The sequence below is a fragment of the Triticum aestivum genome, chromosome 4B (assembly GCF_018294505.1).
Source record: "Triticum aestivum cultivar Chinese Spring chromosome 4B, IWGSC CS RefSeq v2.1, whole genome shotgun sequence".
Lineage (NCBI taxonomy): Eukaryota > Viridiplantae > Streptophyta > Magnoliopsida > Poales > Poaceae > Triticum > Triticum aestivum.
The window spans coordinates 333637276-333659024 of NC_057804.1; positions in this window are offsets into that span (position 1 = coordinate 333637276).

Consider the following 21749-nt stretch of genomic DNA (forward strand, 5'->3'; position numbering starts at 1 on the left):
GTAAACCGGGATTCCGAGACTGATCGGGTCTTCCTGGGAGAAGGAATATCCTTCGTTGACCGTGAGAGCTTGTGATGGGCTAAGTTGGGACACCCCTGCAGGGTATAAACTTTCGAGAGACGTGCCCGTGGTTATGTGGCAGATGGGAATTTGTTAATGTCTGGTTGTAGATAACTTGACACCAGATACGAATTAAAATGCATCAACCATGTGTGTAGCTGTGATGGTCTCTTTTCGCTGTAGTACGGGAAGTGAACATGGATTTGGGTTATGTTTGACGTAAGTAGGAGTTCAGGATCACTTCTTGATCATTGCTAGCTTCATGACCATTCGGTTTGCTTCTCTTCTCGCTCTCATTTGTGTATGTTAGCCACCATATATGCTTAGTGGCTGCTGCAACCTCACCACTTTACCCCTTCCTTTCCCTTTAAGCTTTGCCAGTCTTGATACCCATGGTAATGGGATTGCTGAGTCCTCGTGGCTCACAGATTACTACAACAACAGTTGCAGGTACAGGTTATGCGATGATCATGACGCGAGAGCGATGTTTGCTTGTTTTGGAGTTCTTATTCTGCTTGTTCTTCGATCAGGGGATAGGTTCCAGGTCGGCAGTCTGGGCTAGCAGGGTGGATGTCGTTTGAGTTTCTGTTTGTGTTTCATCCATAGTCGGATGATGCTCTTATGTATGATGTTGTTGTATTCGTGTGGCATTCTATGCCTCTTGTATGTATCCCCAACTATTATGTAATGGTACGAGGTAATGATATCCACCTTGCAAAAGCGTCTCCAATATGCGCTTCTATCCTTAGTGGGACCTTCGAGTTCCTTTAGGATAGGGTCACATATTGGGCATGACATGCTGTGAGATTGGGGTTCGATGTTTAGTGGTCCGCCTGTCCACGGTTGGTTTACAGTGGTCTCATTGTGTCTTAAAGAGTCCTTGGCTATGCTGACTCAGGGACGCATTGTTTCTCATGTGCACTGCCTTGTACATGATGGTGTTGTACGATCGAGCCCGTGTGGGCCCCACCACGAAAATTTCAGATGAAATCTCCATCATATGTTTGTTCCGGCTTATTCTGCAAGCCAAATCCTTTGTTTTGTTTTTTTGTGGTATTCGAGTTGCTTCGATGTCAAGTGTTGATTCCATACCTTTCCTAAGCGGTGTTCTCATATTTTGATGTGAATGCTAATCCTTTCGATCATCGAGGTTGTCATGTCAATTCTTTTCCAACCCGCGTGCTTCTCTTCAAGCTAATCCAATCATCTCAACATTCACAAGATCAATTCTCAGTTTTCTCAAAAACGTCCTTTCATCCGTCCCAAGTTGCCTTTGTTTTCCCACCGTGCCACCCTTTTCCTCATGGAGCCAATATCCATTTTATTCATGTCAGGTTATTTTTCATTCTTTTCCTTCAATGTTCTTATCCCGTGTTTCCTCATGAAGATTCTCAGGAGCTTCAAGTTCATCATTCTTTCATTCTCATTTTTCTCTCTCTTTGGTGGATTCAATTCAATCTTTCGGTGCTGACCATATCCCTTTCCTCCTTTCAAGTGATTTTTCATACCGGTGCACCTCTTAATCATACACCTCTTGCTATTCTTGTGTTCCATAGTGCTGAAGAGATCTCAGAAGATTCGTGATCCGCTCGTTCTACTTCGGGGTTGTTACCTCATTCAAGCCATTTAAATCAACCGGTGCAATCTCCCTTTCAAGCAACCATTAACGGTGTTTCTATTGAGTGGGCCCTAACCCACAGGTCTTTTTCCAAGATCTTACTTGACACTTCTAATTTTTTTTTCTGGAGCTATTCTCAGATTCTTTTCAAAGTTTGATGTAAGAATGAATTATCATCAGTCATATTCCTTCTCCAAGATTGCTTTCAAAACATTTTCATCATTGGTCCAACATTTCTATTCGTCATTGTTCCAGAGTGTCTCATCAATTTTCATAGTGGTTCTCATCATCATTCTCAACATTTGAAGAACAAAGAAGATTTTTCCTAAATCTTGGTCCTTTCCCTTAAAGATTCATGGTTCTAGCTTCATGTCATTCTCATTTTTGTTTTTGATTGTGCAAAATTCTTTTCATACCCATCCGAAGCATTTCCCGAGTTCTTTCCATTTTCGAACCTCTGAAGGCTATTATTCCAGAAGAATTCGTCATTTTCAACTTTCACCTCTCGTTCTCCATATTCACCTAGCTTCATGGTCGTGGCGGCGAGGCACGAGCGTGGCGGAGCTGGCAACTTCTTCCTCGTCCCTTATCTTGTCGTAGACTTCGTCATCACTATGCAGTCTGGACGGTTGCAGGCGTTTTCAGGAGTAGGTGTTGGAGATGCCCTTGCGTACTCTTTGAGAGTTTAATAATTCACTTAAAGTATTTTATAAATTACCAACAGATTTGAATTCTAATGATTTTGATTATGTTTTTTTAATGGAAGGTTTGATTTGGAAGGTTATATTTCATTACCAATAATTTTCTTGCACTATTAAGTGTTAGCCCAAACGCAAGAAATATTATAAAAACAATGTTGGGGCCGAGTGGCCGGCACGTAACACAGGTCAGGCCGTCACGTGTGCATCTGCATTTGTCTCCACCGCTAGCTTATCCAATCGTCTCCCCCGAGACGCATCTGCATCCAGCTCCTTACTTCTCTCGTTCCATCCCTCTTTCTCATCCCTGTGCTTCCACTGATATGCAGCTCTGGATGTGAAGCTTCCAAAGTCGCTGGTGCCCCCCGTTCCGCCGGAGCCAGCGCCGCCACCGGATCCCGTCCCCTCCCCTCCCATCCTCTCTGTGTGTGCATGTTTCTCTCATTTCCTCATATCGTTCTATGCTTCCAGGTCGTCGGCGCATGCCCGGCCATGGCGCGGTCGCGGCAGACCTTGAGCTGGATCCGCTCCCCGTACAGCTTGCACGCCAGCGTCCTCTTGTAGTCCTTGCCCTTGGAGGGCGACCCCTCGTCGGCGCCATCGGCCAGGTTCTCCGACGAGGTCCGCATGTGCACGCGTCGCGCGATGGACGTTGACATCAGGGGACTCTCCCTCCCGTCCGTGTCCTCGAGCTCCGCCTTTTCTTGTGGCTCTGACGCAGGCTGCTGCACATCCTCTTGGTGGTATTGTCCGTCAGGTTGCTCATCTTCTTCAGCCTGCATGTCCTTGCTCCTTTGTTGTTGCTGGTCTTCCTCGATTCTCCCAATGGAGCCAATTTCTTCAGCTTGCAAGTCTTCGCTGCATTATTCGGCCACCTTCGACTCCGCCAATTCTTTCTTGACATCTACAAGTTCCTCCTCTGGTAACTGGCTAATTGCTTTCGGTCAGATTCTTCTTGAGGAAAGTGGTCTTCACTTTGTTTTTGGTCGCAAAGATTCAGTCTCAATTGCATGGCTTCCTTTACACCCTTGAATGAGTCCTTCTGCAAATGGATTATTTCCACAGGATTGCCCTCGATTTCATCGAGAACTCCCATCAGATTCCCAGATTCCCATTGCCTTATTCGCTGTAAAATCGAAGATCTGTGTCTTGCTGACCCACTCAAGTTTCTTCGTCTCCATTGCCGACAGACGAACAGGGCAACAATCCAATCTCTTTTCCTCAACCGCAGTCCGCATCAGTACTGAATGTGAAGCCAAGTCGCTGACACACCGTTCCAGACCACCAGATCCGGAGTGCCGCCGCCGGATCCTGTCCCCATCACGCCTGCGGTCAAGAACCGGGACATCGTCGCACGCCCATCCCCGTCCCCAACGCTCCCGTGCCCGCGCCGTCGATGTTGTCGTAATTTCAGCATCATTCGAATATGTGTGGATTTGGCCACTTCCTTGCCTTTTGGGTCAACGACAGAGTTTGCGTATGTGCGTGATGGCTGGATCTGGATGTACAGGCAGAAACTCTGTTAAGGGGACTACGGGTTGAATATTAAAAATGCAGGGCCCTTTTTGTAAAACCGAAGCGTTTTCCTTGGTTCACTTAACCAAGGACCGCGGGTTGAATACTAAGAAATAGAGGGGCTTTTTTGCAAAAGTGCCGACGACGTACGGGCAGAAGCACTCCGTACTTTATTAGTAGGGAAAGATGTCAAGCTGTTCAACCTCTCAAGGTTCGTTGGCTTCACTCGTTTGTTAAAGAAGCAACTTTGTTTTACCTCTTGCTCTTCCGCTTCTCTCCGGTGCCATCCTTAGATCTCGGGTTGAGTTCTCTTGTAAGTGGAGGAGAGTTGTAACAGCGCTGGACCGACGCTCCAGACGCCTTCCACGTTTTTCGTCGTTGTCGTGTATTTTATTTTTTGCGTGTTGCATTTCATCATGTCATCATGCCATCATGTCATTTAATTTTAAAACGCAACTAAGTAAATTGTATGGGTCTTTGATACATTTAAATTGAGGGAATTTACTTGTGATTCCTCTTTATAACATATTAAAGCCTCTAAATATTATTAGGGAGCTATAATAAAAATATTCCATGTATTTGGAATTAACCACAACCCACTTGCATTTTAAAGTTCCTTTTGTTTCTGAATATTCACATCCTTGCTCTATTCTTCTTTTGACTCCAATTCGTCTTGTGGAGCCTTGTTATATTCCAGTGAGGTTACTTGCCAAATTTCAGCAAAATTTGGATTTATTTAGACCTCCAAACAAATCTTTTGTCCCCTCTTTTCTTTTACAATGAGGAAAACCTTTTTTTTTTCTTTTCACCAAGTGACTAGGCCTCTGGTCGTTTCCCTCTCCGCTGGGCCAGCCTCCCTGGCCCGACCCTCCCGAGGCCCAGCAGCAACCCCTCCTACTCGTAACCCTAAAACTCCAGCGCTCGATCCCCAACTTCCCTTGATCTCCTCCTCCAGCGTCGCCGCAGCACACACCCGCCTCACCCTGATCCCTGCTCCTCTCGTTCTCTCCCTCACCTCCCTCTTAGCGCTGCCAAGAGAGGACCATCGTGCTCGATCTCGCGCCTGTTCCCTAGCTGCTCTGCCGCCCTGCACCCACCTCTGCTCGCGGATGCCACTGCCAGTGCCATAGCGGCCCTGCCAGATGCCCATGCCGGCAACCTACAACGCCTCCCCGCCATGGCCCCTCACAAGCTCCCTCAGTCGCCCCATGTTGGCGCCATGTCCGCCGTCCATCACCAGCCCGCAGCCATGGCCTCAAGCTCGGCAAGCCGCTGCTCCCTCGTCCCACCACCGACCAGGTTGGATGCCCCTCTGCCGGATCCGCCCGTCCCGTGGCCGCCCTCTTCATCTCCGGCGGATCTCGCGCCGCTTCAAGCTCGCCTGACCCGCACGGCCATGGCACCGCCGGCCTCCATGGGTCGCCTGCGCCCTGCCCTCCTCGACGTCCTAGTCGTCCTCACCGTGGGCCATGGACGTGCGTTGCCGCCAGCCTCTACTGTGCACGTCCCATCTCCCTCGTCCCCGCCTCTGCTTTGAACATACGAATGGGACACGTCGGCCTCGTCCTTGCTGGATACCAGACCCGTGCCTCTCCGCCGTTCCTCACCGTCCCGACGCCCCATGCCTCATCGAGCGACCTGGTCATCTCCCGTCGTTGCCATCTTCTGATGAGGACATGACTACCTTGGATATGACCAAACATATTGCATACATGTATATTTGTGAGATGATTTCTAATGCAAACTATGCAATAATTTATTTATGTCATCCAGGACAAAAATACTTCAGAAACTTTTGTGCCATGTCTAATTGCAGGTGTATGGAACATTTGTACAATCCACATATGAATATAAGGGAGAAAGAGATGTTTACTTGCTGTTCAAAAAGTTCTCTCACGTCACTTTTGGCCCAAGAGAAGATAGAGTCCAAGTTTCTCATGTTCTGGACTCAGATTCGGACTGCATAGACATACCTGACTCAAAACATCAATAACATTTTTATTTGGAGTCCGAATTGGGTGATTCATTTTTCGTTGGAAAATAGATTTCGTGCACTTTTCAACCCATTGGATTCACCTTCCAATTCGTATGGAGCGTTGAGTTATGGACAAAACAATCTGATGCTGTAGGAGAATCCGAGTCAAACTATAAGTCCAAAGGTGTTACATCACCTCCACTTGGGACCATTGGCCTTGTATGACATGGGATATCACAATATCGATATTTCGTTAGTGCATCTATATACTTGGTTGTGTGTGGAAGGCTTGGCCTTTTGCCTGGTGTTTTGTTCCACTCATGGCGTCCTAGTTTCTGTCATACCGGTGTTATATTATTTGATGAGAGCTTCTAACACATGTTAGGTATTATGGGGGCCCCATGATCATTTGCTTTGGATAAAACTCTTCCAGCAAGGCCCAACTTTGGTTATAACATTTGCCTAATAATAACTAAAAACTGCACATGGAGTAATTAACCCGCAAATTCTTAATCAACAACCCGGGCTAGTGCTCCTCACTAGTGTTGGTTCAAAATAGAGCACTCTGTGGGGCCACCCCTTGGCAACTTGGGGTATTTGGCACCTATACGCGTTGCTTATCCGTTGTGTCCTGAGAATGAGATACGCGGCTCCTATCGGGTTCGTCGACACGTCGGGAGGTCTTGCTAGTCTAGTTTTAACTTTGACGAGTGGCTTGTCCATCGGGTTTCCTTATAGGCATCTTGTTATCACGGTGTCATGTTTTTCCATCGGATGCGTCTGGTAATTTGTGATGGATTACTTGGGGCACCCCTGCAGGGTTTGGTTTCATCTATAGTCGGATCCTGCTCTTATGTATGATGATTGCTATGTATTGATGTATTCATGTTGTAGCTTGTGGAAGTGTAAGCCTTTATCTGTTTTCCCATCTATTTAGTACATGTTATGTTGTAATGTTATCCACCTTGCGAAGCGTCTTTGATATGCGCTTCTATCCTTGGCGGGACTACCTGGTCCTCTAGGATAGGACCGCATATTGGGTGTTACAAGTTGGTATCAGAGCCCTGACGACCGCAGGAGCCCCCTTGATTGATCGAACTTGCCCATTGTCGAGTATAGAAAAAAACTATTTTGAGTCTAGTTATATATGGAGAGTAGGAATTGGTTTTACTCCTCATCCCCATCGTCGCTTTGGTGAGGAATTGTGACGTAGATGTTTTGATTCTACTACTCTTCTCACCGAAATTTTTCTTTAGGATCATGTGGGTATTTTGGAATCATTGCATTGTTGATGTGATGGAACTCTGCCTTGCTGCCTCTTGGCAATTTTTGGAAGTCCAGGTGAGTTGAGCTCCAGTGTATTCTTGTCACATTTGCTATCGTTCCAGTTCTAGAATACCAGAGGACGCCAACATCAAAAACGCTTTTATACTATTTGTGGTGAGAGGAGTTTGGCTCCACCCATTACTGGGGAGAGCGATTAGATGTACTGCCACTTCTAGTATAGTTGTTGTTTTTTGAAGGAACTAGGTACACGAGATTCCAAGTTTACTGGTTATGTATTGAGGAGGCGGTACGTTTGGAGCATAGAATTCTGCTAGGACTTGTGTGATGAATTTTGCTCCTTGTACTCATTGTACCGGACTGCAAACCGAAAGTTTCAGGAGTTCTGAGGTGGGAATTCAAGTTGTTCACTAGGATTTTCCTTCCAAAAAATGCATGAGGGGATATTTATTTGCTTTCATCTTAATCTGCAAGTCAAATCCTTTGTTTTGTTTTGAGTTGTGGTATTCTAGTTGCTTCCATGTCAAGTGTTGATTCCATTCCATTCCTAAGCGGTGTTCTCATATTTTGATGCCAATGCTAATCCTTTTGATCAACCAAGATTGTCAAGCAAAATTTTCCAACCGGTGCGCTTCTCTTCAGGACAATTCTATCATTTTCCCCATTTGCAAGATCAATTCTCATTTTTCTTAACAGCGTTGGTTTCACCCGTCCCAAGCTATTTTTTACTTTCCCACCCTCGCACCTTTTTTTCAACGACCCAAATATCTCAAATAAAATATCCTTTTATTCATGTGAAGTCTCTTCATCCTTTTATTTCAAGTTTGATCCGGTGATTACTCATGAAGATGCTCAGGAGCTACAAGTTCATCATTCTTTCATACTCACTTTCTTCTCCGGTGGACTAAATTCAAGCTTCGGTGTTGATCATATCCCTTTCTTTTGGTTCACATGTTTTCCCATGTTGGAATTCTTATCCAAGGCTCTCTTATTTATCCACCTCTCTCTATTCATATCCAGAGTGTAGAAGGTATCTCAGAAGATCCGCGTTTCCATTCTTAATCCATTCAAGCTATTTTGAGATTGTTATATTATTCAAGCCATTCAATTCAACTGGTGAATTATCTCTTCTAAGCAATCGTTTCAACTATGTTTCTTTTGAGTGGGCCCATAACCCACTGGTCTTTTCCTAGGATATTACCTGGCTCTTCTAATTTTCCAGAGTTATTCTCTAATTCTTTTCAAAGTTTGATGTAAGAATGAATTTTCATCAGTCAGATGCCTCCTCCAAGATCACTTTCAAATTATTTTCATGTTTGGCTCAACCTTTTATCTTTTTATTCATACGGAGTGTCACAACAATTTGGGTGGCGTTCCTCATCGTCATTCTCAGCATTGAAGAACGAAGAAGAATTTCTCTTAAATCTTGCTTCGTTCTCTTGAAGATTCATGGTTCTAGGTCCATGCCATCCTCACAATTTTTTTCGATTGTGAGAATTATTTTCAGACCCATCTGAAGCAATTCAGGAGTTGTTCTCATTTCTAGATCATCCGGAGACCATCATTTCAGAAGATTTCTTAGTTCTATGTTTTCAGCTTCATTTTCCAATTATTCTAAATTGATGCCTCTTCCTTTGTCTCCATATTCTTCCGTTGCTTCGTTCAAGTATTCTCTAGTCAGCTCATGATCTCTTCGTTCTCTTGTATCTAAATTCTTTCAAGTGCTTTAGTTCGTTTCCTAATTCTTCCCGGTGATTCATTCTCATTTTTTTGTTTGTTTTCAAATCCTTAGGGTGGTTAAGATTCACATCTTTTATTCTAGTAACATTTCATTCATTCTTTCCAAATCCTACCGGTGGTGTGTAGAAGACCTTCCCAAGTTTGCATTATATCTCTGCTCAATCATTTTCAATGAGAATACGGAGTATTCCAAATTCGTTGCTTGTCATCAATTCAAATTGATGAAGGATACACATAACATAATTTTTATTCTAGTTAATCCAAGTGATTAATCCCTTCTGGTACTTGTGAGTTGCATTGGGATTTCCTCGAAGAGGAGAGGATGATGCAGTATAGCAGAGATAAGTATTTCCCTTAGTTAAGAACCAAGGTTATCAATCTAGTAGGAGAACCACGCAACACCTCGTTAGCAGTACCTACACAAAAAATAACAAATACTTGCACCCAACGTGAAAAAGAGGTTGTCAATCCGTCGGCGGTTAATTGCAAGGATCAAATTTTATAGTGATCGATAGATAATTAAAAGGCAAATAAAGTAAACAAAGAAAAATGCAGCAAGATATTTTTGATTTTAATATATGATAAAAAGTAGACCCGGGGAGGGGGCATAGTTTTCACTAGAGGCTTCTCTCTTTGAAAATAGCATACGGTGGATAAACAAATTACTGTTGGGAATTGATAAAAATGTGAATAATCATGACAATATCCAAGGCAATGATCATGTATATAGGTATCATGTCCGCGACTAGACCGACTCCTGCCTGCATCTACTACTATTACTCCACACATCGACCCTATCCCGCATGCATCTAGTGTATTAAGTTCATAAATAGCAGAGTAACGCCTTAAGCAAGATGACGTGATGTAGACAAACTAAACCCATGCATGAATAAAACCCATCTTTTTATCCTTAATGGCAATGATACAAATACATGTCATGTCCCTTGTGTCACTGGGATTGAGCACCGCAAGATCGAACCCATTACAAAGCACCTCTCCCAGTGCAAGAAAACTTAATCTAACTGGCCAAACCAAATCAATAGACCGGAGAGAAATACAAAGCTATAATAATCATGCATAAAAGAGTTCAGAGATAATATTCATGGATAATCTGATCATAAACTCACAATTCATTGGATCCCAACAAACACAATGTGAAAACTCATTACATTGAATAGATCTCCAAGAACATCGAGAAGAACATTGTATTAAAGATCAAAGAGAGAGAAAAGGCCATCTAGCTACTAGCTATGGACCCGCAGGTCTGTGGTAAACTACTGACACATCATTGGAATGGTAGAAAGGTTGATATAGAGCCCCTCCGTGATGGATTCCCCCTCAGGTAGACTATCAGAGAAGTCCTCCAGATAGGATCTCATGAGAACAGAAACTTGCGGCGGCAGAAAAAGTATTTCGGGTGGCTCTCCGATGTCAAGGGAATAGTTGAGAATTTATAGAAGCGGCATTAGGTCAAGAGGTTCCACGAGGGGCCCATAATCCTGGGGGTGCCCCCCTAGGGTGGGCATCCCAAGCTTGTCGCTCCATCATGGCTCGTAAATTCTTCTCCCAAACCTTCTAGGGTCTCTTCTTGTCCAGAAAAAATTCATCCAGAGTTTTTTCTCCATTTGGACCCTGTTTGATATTGATTTCCTAAAAAGCCAAAAACAAGCAATAAAACAACAACTGGCACTGGGCTCTAGATTAATAGGTTAGTCCCAAAAACTGATATAAAATTGAATTTATTGCATATAAAACATCCAAGATTGATACTATAATAGCATGGAACAATAAAAAATTATACATACGTTGGAGACGTATCAAGCATCCCCAAGCTTAATTCCTTCTCGTCCTTGAGTAGGTAAATGATAAAAACAGAATTTTTGATGTGGAATGCTACCTATCATGTTCATCATGTAATTTCTCTTTATGGTATGAATAAAAAGATCTGAATGATTTAGCGCAATAGTAGTTTGACAAAAAAACAACAATAATAATAATAAGTCATACTAACAAACAATCATGTCTTTCAAAATATCAACGCTAAAGAAAGTTATCCGTACAAAATCATATAGTCTTGTCATGCTCCATCTTGTTAACACAAAGTATTTATCATGCACAACCCCGATGACAACCAGAGCAATTGGTTCATACTTCTTAATGTGCTTCACCTTTTTCAACTCTCAAGCAATACATGAGCGCAAGCCATGGATATAACACTATGGGTGGAATAGAGTATGATGTTGGAGGTTGTATGGAGAAGACAAAAAAAGGAGAAAGTCTCACATCGACGAGGCTAATCAACGGGCTATGGTGTGACACCCATGACTTAATCATGCACTAATCATACACGCAAATGCACAGGATCAAGATCAAAGACTCACGGGAAGATATCACAACACAACTCTAGACACAAATTAAAATAATATAAGCATTATATTACAAGCCAGGGGCCTCGAGGGCTCGAATACATAAGCTCGAATACAGAAGAGTCAGTGGAAGCAATGATATCTGAGTAAAGACATAAGTAAACAAGTCTGCCTTAAGAAGGATAGCATAACAAAGATAAATGGATTGAAAAGGCGCAGGCCTCCTGCCTGGGAGCCTCCTAACTACTCTTCGTCATCGATGGTCTCCACGTAGTAGTATGCTCTGTCGGGGTAGTAGTAGTCGTCAGCGGGATCAGCTAGCTCCTGGGCTCCGTCATCTGATCGCAACAATCAGGTAGACGGGAAAAGAGGTACAACCATGAGTATTCATCCAAAGTACTAACAATACTTACATTAGATCTATACTAAGGATGCATCAGTATCCAAGGAATGGGGCTATATCTTTGGACTGAACTATCGAAATGCCTGAATAGAAGGGAATGCCTAGCCTATCAAATACTAGCATCTTGCAGTGTCTTGCAGCATTAGAATACTATAGATTACCATATTATAGTAACAAGTATAATTTAGTAACGCCCAGATATCCTTCCCCGACTCCCTGCGAGAAAGCGATCCCGGAGCCATCATATCCATTGTATCTTCAGTATCCAACTCTAGTTATAATAGATCGGGATACAACTCTGAGAATCCGTTTCCGTGTACATGGCTATTCGAATGGATATACTTCCCTGCAGGTGTGCACCAACTTACCCAACATGCTCGATTAACTCTGGCCAGACACACTTTTTTGGGTCATGTCCAACCTCGGCAGTTCGACACACCGTAGTCCTACCTAGGCTCAACTGAGATGCCAGCACGCTGGTCTACATCCTAAGTGCTTAGGGGTCTTGGGCCCATCGCCCTTTGCACTCCTTCGCTTTGGGTACGTGGCCCGGAGCAGACCCACACCCTAATACAAGCGCAGGTGGTTCCCGTCCAACCGGGCGTGCGTCGCTCAATCGTTGACATCCGAAGAGCTTTTATAGAATCGTACAATGCCGAGTTCCCATACTTATTCCCGCATGGTGGTCAGTGCGAAAAGGCCAGAAGCCAACTCAGATCACATATCCAACCCCGTTAGTGTCTTGGGAGCACGCGGACACGATCAATGATCCTTGATCTGTGGTCCCGTTGCCCCGTCTAGCCGACTTACGGGAAGTGCCAAGACTGCTCATGATGTAAGGTGGAAACCCTAGGGCCGATCTTTCACGATTGGAGCGGATCCAATGAAGAAACATGAGGGGAAAACGAGAGGAAACACTCAAATCAACGAGAAACAATCACACATGTGCTAGATCCATGAGCATAAAGAGTGATACAAGATCCAAAGGAAACAAAGGACAATACAAGAATCTAGTTCTTCTCCAAGAGGAGGTCTTGAATCCACTAGGGGATCTTCTCCTAGGTGGAGGGCTTGAATCCACTTGGGGGATCTTCTCCTAGATGGAGGGCTTGGCCTCCAATGGAGTAGGTGTCAAGTGGATGAGCAAAGCTCTATCTCTCATATGAGCTAAACCAATGCTAACCCTAGAAAGAGGGAGGAGAAGGGGTGTATATAGTCTAAGGGGCAAAGGGGTACACAGGCCTCGGCCCTTTCATTGTGCGCACACAGGAGGAGCCGGACGTCAGGCCAGATGTTTGGGCCTTCACGAGGAGCTGGATGTCCAGGTAGGGGGGCCGGATGTCCGGGCTGGCGGTGTCATTCCTGAGCTCTCTGGATAGGCCTGGTCTTGATTTCCTGGCCAGGGGCCGGAAGTCCGGCGGCTCACAAAGAGCTGGATGTCTGGGCTGGCGGGGTCCAACTTCAATGGTGTTCTGTGATGGGAGCCGGATTTCTGGGCGGGGGGGGGGGGGGGGGGGGGGGGGACATCTCCGGTTCCTTCCATCGTTCTGCTTCATCTATGAACTTGAGGACTTTTCTGTCTTCACGTGCATCGTCGAGAGGGCCTTATTGGTACCTAATCATGAACAACATTCTGGACTTAGGTAGTAGCCATGTCTCGACTGGATCATATGGAATATCACTAAGGAAAGATTTCATCTCGGTCTCGAGAGCTCTAGCTTGTGCTCGTGTCATTGGTCCTTTTGTCACTTGTTGAGATGATGGTAGGTCCATGGGGATGACTAAAGGATGCTCCACATCATCTCCCCCTTGGGAAAGATCTAACCTCGGATCGAAAGCCTCATCACCATGGTTGGGAGAGAGATCTTTGACACTGAAGATGTTGCTAACGGAGTACTTGTCACGTGGGATGTCGATCTTGTAGGCGTTGTTGTTGTAGCGTTCAAGCACTTTGAAGGGTCCATCGGCTCATGGTTGAAGCTTGGACTTGCGTTCGTTTGGTAAACGGTCCTTGTGAAGGTGTAGCCACACAAGATCTTCAATGTTGAATATCATGGGGTGCTTGTTGAAGTTGATCTTGGTCGCGAGGCATTATACTTGGCGCTCGATGGTGTTCCTTGTATCTTCATGCACCTTCTTGAGATAGCTCGCTCTAGCGCTCACGTCCATGTTGATGCGCTCTTGTAGTGGTAGGGGTAGAATGTCCAATGGAGACAAGGGGTTGAAGCCATAGACGACCTCAGAGGGGGACTTGCCGGTTGTCGAATGTCTTGCGCGTTTGTAGGCGTACTCTGCGATGGGTAGGCACTCCTCCCACTCCTGGATGTTCTTCTTGATCAACATGTGTAGTAGAGTGGAGAGCATCCAATTTGTGACCTTTGATTGGCATCTGTTTGAGGATGGTATGCCGAAGAGAACAAAAGCTTGATTCCAAGCTTGGCGCATAGCGTCTTCCAAAAGTAGCATAGGAACTTGACGTCACGGTCTGAGACTATCGTCTTTGGCACTCCATGTAGACGCAAGATTTCCCTACAAAAGAGACTTGCAATATGTGAAGCATCGTCTATCTTATTGTATGGTATGAAATGTGTCATTTTAGGGAAACGGTCCACAACAACAAACACGGAATCTTTGTCATTTCGAGTTCTAGGTAATCCAAGCACAAAGTCCATACCAATATCTTCCCATGGGTGATATGGAATAGGAAGTGGCATATAGAGACCATGGGATTGAGCTTTAGACTTAGCTTTGCGACATGTGGAGCATCGGTTGGTGAAGTGTGAGACGTCGAAGAACATCTTGGGACAAAAGAGTTCTTTGAGAGCGTAGAAAATGTCTTGTCGCATGCAAAGTGTCCCATAAGTCCACTTCCATGAGCCTCTTGCAAAAGTAACAAACGAAGAGAAGACTCGGGAATACATAGTTTGTTAGCTGTCATAAGATAATCATCTTCGAGGTAATGGCGTCACCAAGACGTATGCGTCAAATATTTGGCATAAGGAACAACAAAAGTAGGATCATGCGCATACAAGTCTTTTATGTGCTCAAAGCCAACGACATTCAATTCAAGTGGGTAACAAGCATGCTTCTATGGGAAAGCGCATCCGCCACAACATTCTCTTTGCCTTGGATGTACTTGATGACATAAGGAAATGACTCAATGAATTCACTCCACTTAGCATGACGCTTGTTCAACTTAGTTTAACCCTTAAGGTACTTAAGTGTTTCATGATCCATGTGAAGTATGAACTCATGAGGACGGAGATAATGCTCCCAAACATGCAAGACTCTCACTAAAGCATATAGCTCTTTGTCATAGATGGGATAATTGAGTTGCGCTCTGTAAAGTTTCTCACTAAAGTAAGCTATGGGGCGCTCCTCTTGCATCAACACACCTCCTATGCCATATCCGCTATCATCGCAATGGACCTTGAAAGGTTTATCAAAGTTTGGTAAAGCAAGCAAAGGAGCATATTTAAGCAAATTCTTATGCTCATTGAATGCGGTATCTTGGGGTGGTCCCCAAACAAATGGTGCATTCTTATTACTAAATGCATGTAAAGGTAAAGTGATGGTGCTAAAATCCTTCACAAATCTATGATAGAAACCGGATAAGCCGAGAAAGTTATGCACTTGTTGCAAGTTGGTTGGTTGGGGCCAAGTTTTAATAGCATTGATCTTAGATTCATCTACATGACCACCCTTAGAAGACACAACGAAACCGAAGAAAACAAGCTTATCGACACCAAAAAGGCATTTCTCCATATTAGCATAAAGGTGCTCTTTTCTAATGGTTTGCAAAACGGTTCTAAGGTGGGTGATATGATCTTTGTGGTATTTCATAAACACAAGAATATCGTCAAAATAGACCAGAACAAATACGCCAATGAATGGGCGAAGAACAAAATGCAGGACTCGCATGAAAGTACCGGGTGCATCGGATAAGCCCATTGGCATAACAAGCCATTCATATAAGCCAAACTTGGTCTTAAATGCGGTTTTCCATTCGTCACCCTCTTGGATGCAAATTTGGTAATAGCCACTTAAGATCAATCTTATAGAAAATGGTGGCTCCGCTAAGCTCATCTAGCATATCATCTAGGCGTGGAATGGGGAAATGATAACGGACAGTGATAGCATTGATGGGATGACAATCAGAACACATGTGATATGTACCATCTTTCTTGGGAACAAGGATTACCGGTATGACACATGGGCTCAAGCTTTCTCATAGATGGCCGTTGTCGATGAGTTGTTGAACTTGACATTGGATCTCCTTGGTTTCCTCAGGGTTGACGCGTTATGGAGCCTTGTTAGGAAGAGGTGCTCCGGAGATGAGGTTGATGCGGTGTTCAATGCCTCTAAGAGGAGGTAGACCCGAAGGTAGTTCATCGGGGAATACGTCTTGGAATTCTTGCAATAGAGAAGACAACACTAAAGGTAGATTGTGAGAGGTGTTAGTTTTTGTTGCCTCGTCCTTGCACAAAAGGACATAGTGCATAAATCTTGATGGGTTCTCACACACTTCTCTCATATCACTTTTGGTGGCAAATAGTACTTAGTTTTTCTTGTTGCTCATCCTGTAGGCACTCATTTTGGGCTTGTGGCTCTCACTCCCTTTTGGGTGGCTCGCTCTCTCACTATTCTCGCCATGATGTGTAGTTGCTCGCTTGTTGGCGATCACTTGGCTTGGTGACATAGGTCGTATCACGTACTCCTTTCCTTTCATCTTGAAGCTATAGTCATTGGTTCGTCTGTTGTGGATGACGCCATAGTCGAGTTGCCACGGTCGTCCAAGTAGGAGATGGCAAACGGACATAGGAACGACATCACACTCCAAGATGTCTTCATATGCTCCAATTTTGAAGGAAACTTGAACCATGTGGTCCACCTGAATAGTGCCAGAGTTGCTTAGCCATTGGACCTTGTAGGAACGAGGGCACTTCATCTTGACCAATTGAAGCTTGGGGCATAGTTCTTCACTTGCAAAGTTATGGCAACTTCCTCCATCGATGATGACCTTCACGGACCTTCCATTGATGCCCGCCTTGGAGTGGAGGATATGGCATCTTTGGTCTTCGTCTTGTTTATGTTAAAGTGTCAAGACCTTGGATACAATGAGAGCGGGCCTCGAATCTTCATCACAAAAGACTTGATCATCTTCATCCTGATTCGCTTGCCAGTGCATAGCCACATGCTCGAGGGCTTCCATTTCCCCTTCACTCATTGAGTCGTATGTACCGTCATCATTGAGGATGATGGTATGCTTGTTGGTACACTCGAAGGATGTGGCCTCGGCCGCCGCATGTGAAGCATTTGATGCAACTTGTCTTGATTGTCTCATCCGGTGGAGTTGTAGATGATGAAGCTCTCGGCTATAAGTTGCTTGTAGTAGGAGGACGACTTGAGGTTGTCGAAGTTTTCTTGTAACTTGACTTGGCGCCATTGCTTGGGGAAGTTTTGGTTGAGGTAGAAGGTGTTGGAGTCGTTGAAGCTTGATTGTATGAGAAGCCATAGGACTTGGAAGAGAACTTGGCATACTTGAAGTCATCTTGCAATTGTCATTCCGCCTTGGTGGCTTGATGCAGTAGCTCGATGAGGTTGGAGTAAGGTTGGAAGTCGGTGATCTTCTTGATAGGGTGATTGAGTCCATTCAAGAAATGTGCCATAGTTTGCTCACCATCATCCGTGACATTGGTTCGTATCATGGCCATTTCCATTTCCTTATAGTACTCTTAAACACTCTTTGTTCCTTGCTTGAGGACTTGTAATTTCTTGAAGAGGTCGCGGTTGTAGTAGGTTGGCACAAAGCACGCTCTCATGACATCCTTCATTTGATCCAAAGTTGTGATGGGTGCTTCACCTCTTGCTTCTCGACACTCAGTGACTTGCTCCCACCAAATGCGGACATAGTCTTGGAACTCAAGGGATGCCATGGTGATCCTCTTCTCTTCCTCATAGTTGTGCAAACGAAAGATCTTGTCAATATTCAATGCCCACGAAAGGTATTCTTCGGGATCATTGCTTCCTGTGAACTTGGGCATTGTGAACTTGAGTTTGCCGTAGCATTGCTCTTCATTGTGTTGGGGTCAAGAGTGATGACGCCCTTGACATGGAGGAATTTTAACCTCAAGTTTCACTTGGCATGGAGGATTCCCATTGTCATGTTGCTCTAGGCGAACTTGTGGTTCTTGTCGGGCTTGTTGTGCTTGTCTAGCTTGTGGAGGAGCTTGTGGAACTTGTCGGTGCAATCGTGCTTGGTAGTTCCTCTACTGAACTTCTTCGTGAAGTGCTTCTTCTTGCTCATGCATATGTCGGTTGCGTGCAGCGACAATGCGACTTGAGTCTCGGAGGGCACGTTGCGCCTCAAGTGCTTGAGCTTCATGCCGTTGTTGTTCTTGACATTGTGCCTCGGCATCTTGTTCGTCATGGTGTTGGCGCACTCGCTCTTCCTCTTGCTTTTGTTGGCATAGATGCTCTTGCTCTTCCACTTGTTGGTGTTGGTGTTGCCTTTCTTGTGCTTGCGCAAGGGTAGCTTGATTTTGATGATGTTTATGTTCTTGCTCTTCAAGTTGCTCTTGTCATTGATCATTGCCGTATAGAGGATTTCGGTTTGCTTGACGGTCTTGGTGCGCGGCTCATCGAAGAGTGTTTGATGTCAGTGTTTTTGAGCCGGAGATGGTGTCGTCGGAGTGTCGACTCGAGCGGCTTCCTCTTGAAAGGACGAAGTGGTAGAAGAGGGGTTGACCAACAAGGAACCAATCTAGTCCATTCTTGCATTGTTATCTTGTTTTTGTTCGTCGAGCTTGTTCTCAAAGTAGTCTCTTGTATGTTGCTCGTAATGTCGCAAGTCGGTGGCGAGATTGTTGATGCGATCGCTTAATGCTTGTCGTTCTTGATGCAATGCTCTTTGTGCATCTAAGAGGTGGTTCTTGGTGACATAGGTGTTCAGGTCCTCGTCTTGCTCGATGAAGAGTGGGTTGGTAGAAGTAGTTGGCCTATCCATCATTTAAAGTAAATGTGTGAGTGGAAGAAAGGAAGAACAATACCAAATGTACCTAGACCGATGTTGAGAATGGATCAAAGATCACTCAACTATGTGACAAGGAAATAGCACAATTGGTATCGTATCTCGTCAATATCTCACACATACACAAATAAAGCTTATAGTGGAGCTCGGTTAGGATGGTGGCACCAAATTTATGCAATTGCTAGTGAGACTTAATAATGACAAAGATTCGCAAATTTGCAATTGCATCAAGTAGACCAATAGCAAAAAGGGAGGTACACGGAAACACACACATGAATAGATAAATGGGGTCATGCAACCAAGGAATGAGCCAAAATGTGGAATCTACAAAAATGCTCTTGTTGCACAACACTAAAGAGACGCTAACTCAATTGCACAATAGGCGGATACAAAACTTTTGCACAACCTACTAGGCAAAAATGCAACGACTTCTATCCCAAGTATGCTATATGTATGGTGTTCCTATGATATGATCCAAGATGATCAAGTATGACAATCTTAATGTAGCATGATGCTATGGTTCTTGCTTAAAAGCTCTTTGCTTATCTTTCTCTTTTCTTAAAAGCTTGTTTGGATCTTTCTCTTTTGAGCTCTTTCTTTGGCTGTTTATGCAAAACTTCATGAACAAAGATGACAATTGTGTATATGCCATGACAACCTTGTGACACAAGAGATGATATCGCGATGATACGATATATGCAACGAGATGATGATCACTAATGTGCACAAGTAATGTTGCCGCAGCTATGCAAAATGGGCTATGGGGTTATCAATGCAAAGGCAAGGAGTACACAAATGTGTTGTCGAAGTTACTGTCCTTGCTTACGGTTGAGGGTGTCAAAATGGTTGAGTGGTCGTTGTTGATGACGAGTCCGAGGCGAAGATGAGCGGTGGTGATGTTGAACTCAGACAGTCCTAAGTTGCCGAAACGCGTTAGGAAATGTGAACCACAACTCAAATTCTCAAGACAAAACATGTCAAAATTGTCTGAGTTGGTAGCGGGTAAGCGGTAGTGGTATGTAGAAGTGATGGTGGTATGCCCGGTCAAAAATGGCGGGAGTTAGGCGGGAAAAACAATGGTGGAGAAAATGGAGCTGTGGGAGGCCGGATGTCCGGCTGTTGGGACGGATATCCGGGGGCACGGGCCGGATGTCCGAGCCTCCAAATCTAAGATGAACTCATGGGGGAAGAGCACATAGACATAAAAATGGTGTTTCCTCCTCCTCCCACCACCACCACCACCTCCAACAATGGCGTTTGCTTATCTAGGGCTCAATGGAGGGGCTCCTACAGTGGGATTTCTCCCCCGGCCTTGCGGTCGCGGCTCAGGTGCGTCATCGCTTTGGAGCTTCGGTTCACTTTTCCTCCTCAGATACAACCAAGGAGTTCTTCTTGGTGGTGCACTTCTCCTCTGCCTCCTTCCTGCTCAATGAGGCTTCGGTTGCGGTGGCCCTTCAATGTTGCATTGGCGGTCTCCCATGTGGTCTCAATGTAGTCCATTTGCATGGACGAAGATACATGTTTTAAGTTGCTTCTAATCGAGTTGGTCATTTCATCTATGGTCTTAAGGACCGAATTTGGCCGGATTTTGTCTGTCATTTTAGCCTCTACCGTCCTGCCATTGGTGGTTTTAAGGATTCTTCTCTAAGTTGGCATCTTGATCAACCAATTCCTGAGGTTTTGGCTCGTTCCCCCATGGCGATCAAATCTAAGCTACCATTTACTCAAAAAGTATTTGGGATGCCGAGTCCATGGAGGTTCTATCAAGATTTGGACTTCTTGCTGTTCCAAGTTGTGTGGATGACCAACCGGAATCCTCGTCGACGGTGGCTTCTCGGCTAGCTCCGGTGACCAGACATGACTTGCCGGGTAAGGTACAATCCCTGGATTCTAGGGAGCATTCATTACCTGCTAATTTAGCTCTTGGCAGCTTTAATCGTCCCATCAATGCTAAAGATAAGGCTATCGCCACCAATGAGGCTTTACCGGATGTTTTGGCTTTCGGAGAATTCAAAGTTAACCTTAACGGTCCGTGCAATTATTCTTCGGAGATTATCAAGGGGAAATTTATGGGTCCTAACTTCAAATATAATGAGTGGAAGTTGCTCCCCAGTTTCATGTTGCGGCATATTTTGCATCATCATAACGCTGGAATTTCGAATGACAAGATTGCTTCAATTTGGAAAATTTCCTCTGTCCCACCTCCTAAATTCATCTACGACACATTAATGATATGCTCAATCTATTGAGATAATGATCACTTGGAGGATAAATGCCCGGGAGACTATTGCTCTGTTTGTTTTGATAGGCCATGCACATGTACGAGATCTGTGCCAGCCCAAGTTCATGCATGGGCCTGTGTCTCTTGTGGGTCTTCTGGCCATCTTTTCTTTGACTGCCCGGCCCGTTATCGCTGCTCCGACTATGGTTGGCTAGGCCATGTACAAAGCAAATGCAAACTCCCCAATGTGTCACATTTATGTAGGCGGCCCAAACACTCAACCCCGGTTACACACGCATATATTGATCCATTAATTAGCACAAAATCTCTACCCAGCTGGGCTTTGCAAATTGATTATGTTGATTCTCAAATGGAGGGCTTACCTCCTAATACTGATTCATTGCCTGATTGCCACGAAAGTGATCGGTCTTTACACGGAAAGAGGATGCCTGAGAATAGTGAGTCTACCATATATGATAATCAAAATCTTACATTAAAGGGAAAGTGTAATAATGACCCCCCTGCTAGTCAGGCTACGATGACCGCCCGATGCTCATCCTGTGACCAACATGGACACGTGGTGGCCAATTGCCGGCAAAGGGCGCACGTAGATCGAGGAGTCTGGGTACCCAAGTACTCCACCCCCACTGCCGATACGCATTCTGCCTCGCACTCTGCAGCAACCTCTACTCCAGCCTCTGCTCCTCCGCTCTCCTCACTCATGGCGAATTTCCCCCTCAATGTCGTCCCCTACCTACCCCAAGGGATGATGATTGAGCTTGGACCGCCGGATTGACAGGTGCGCGATGACATGGTGATCGGCCCGGTGCCCCGCCTGC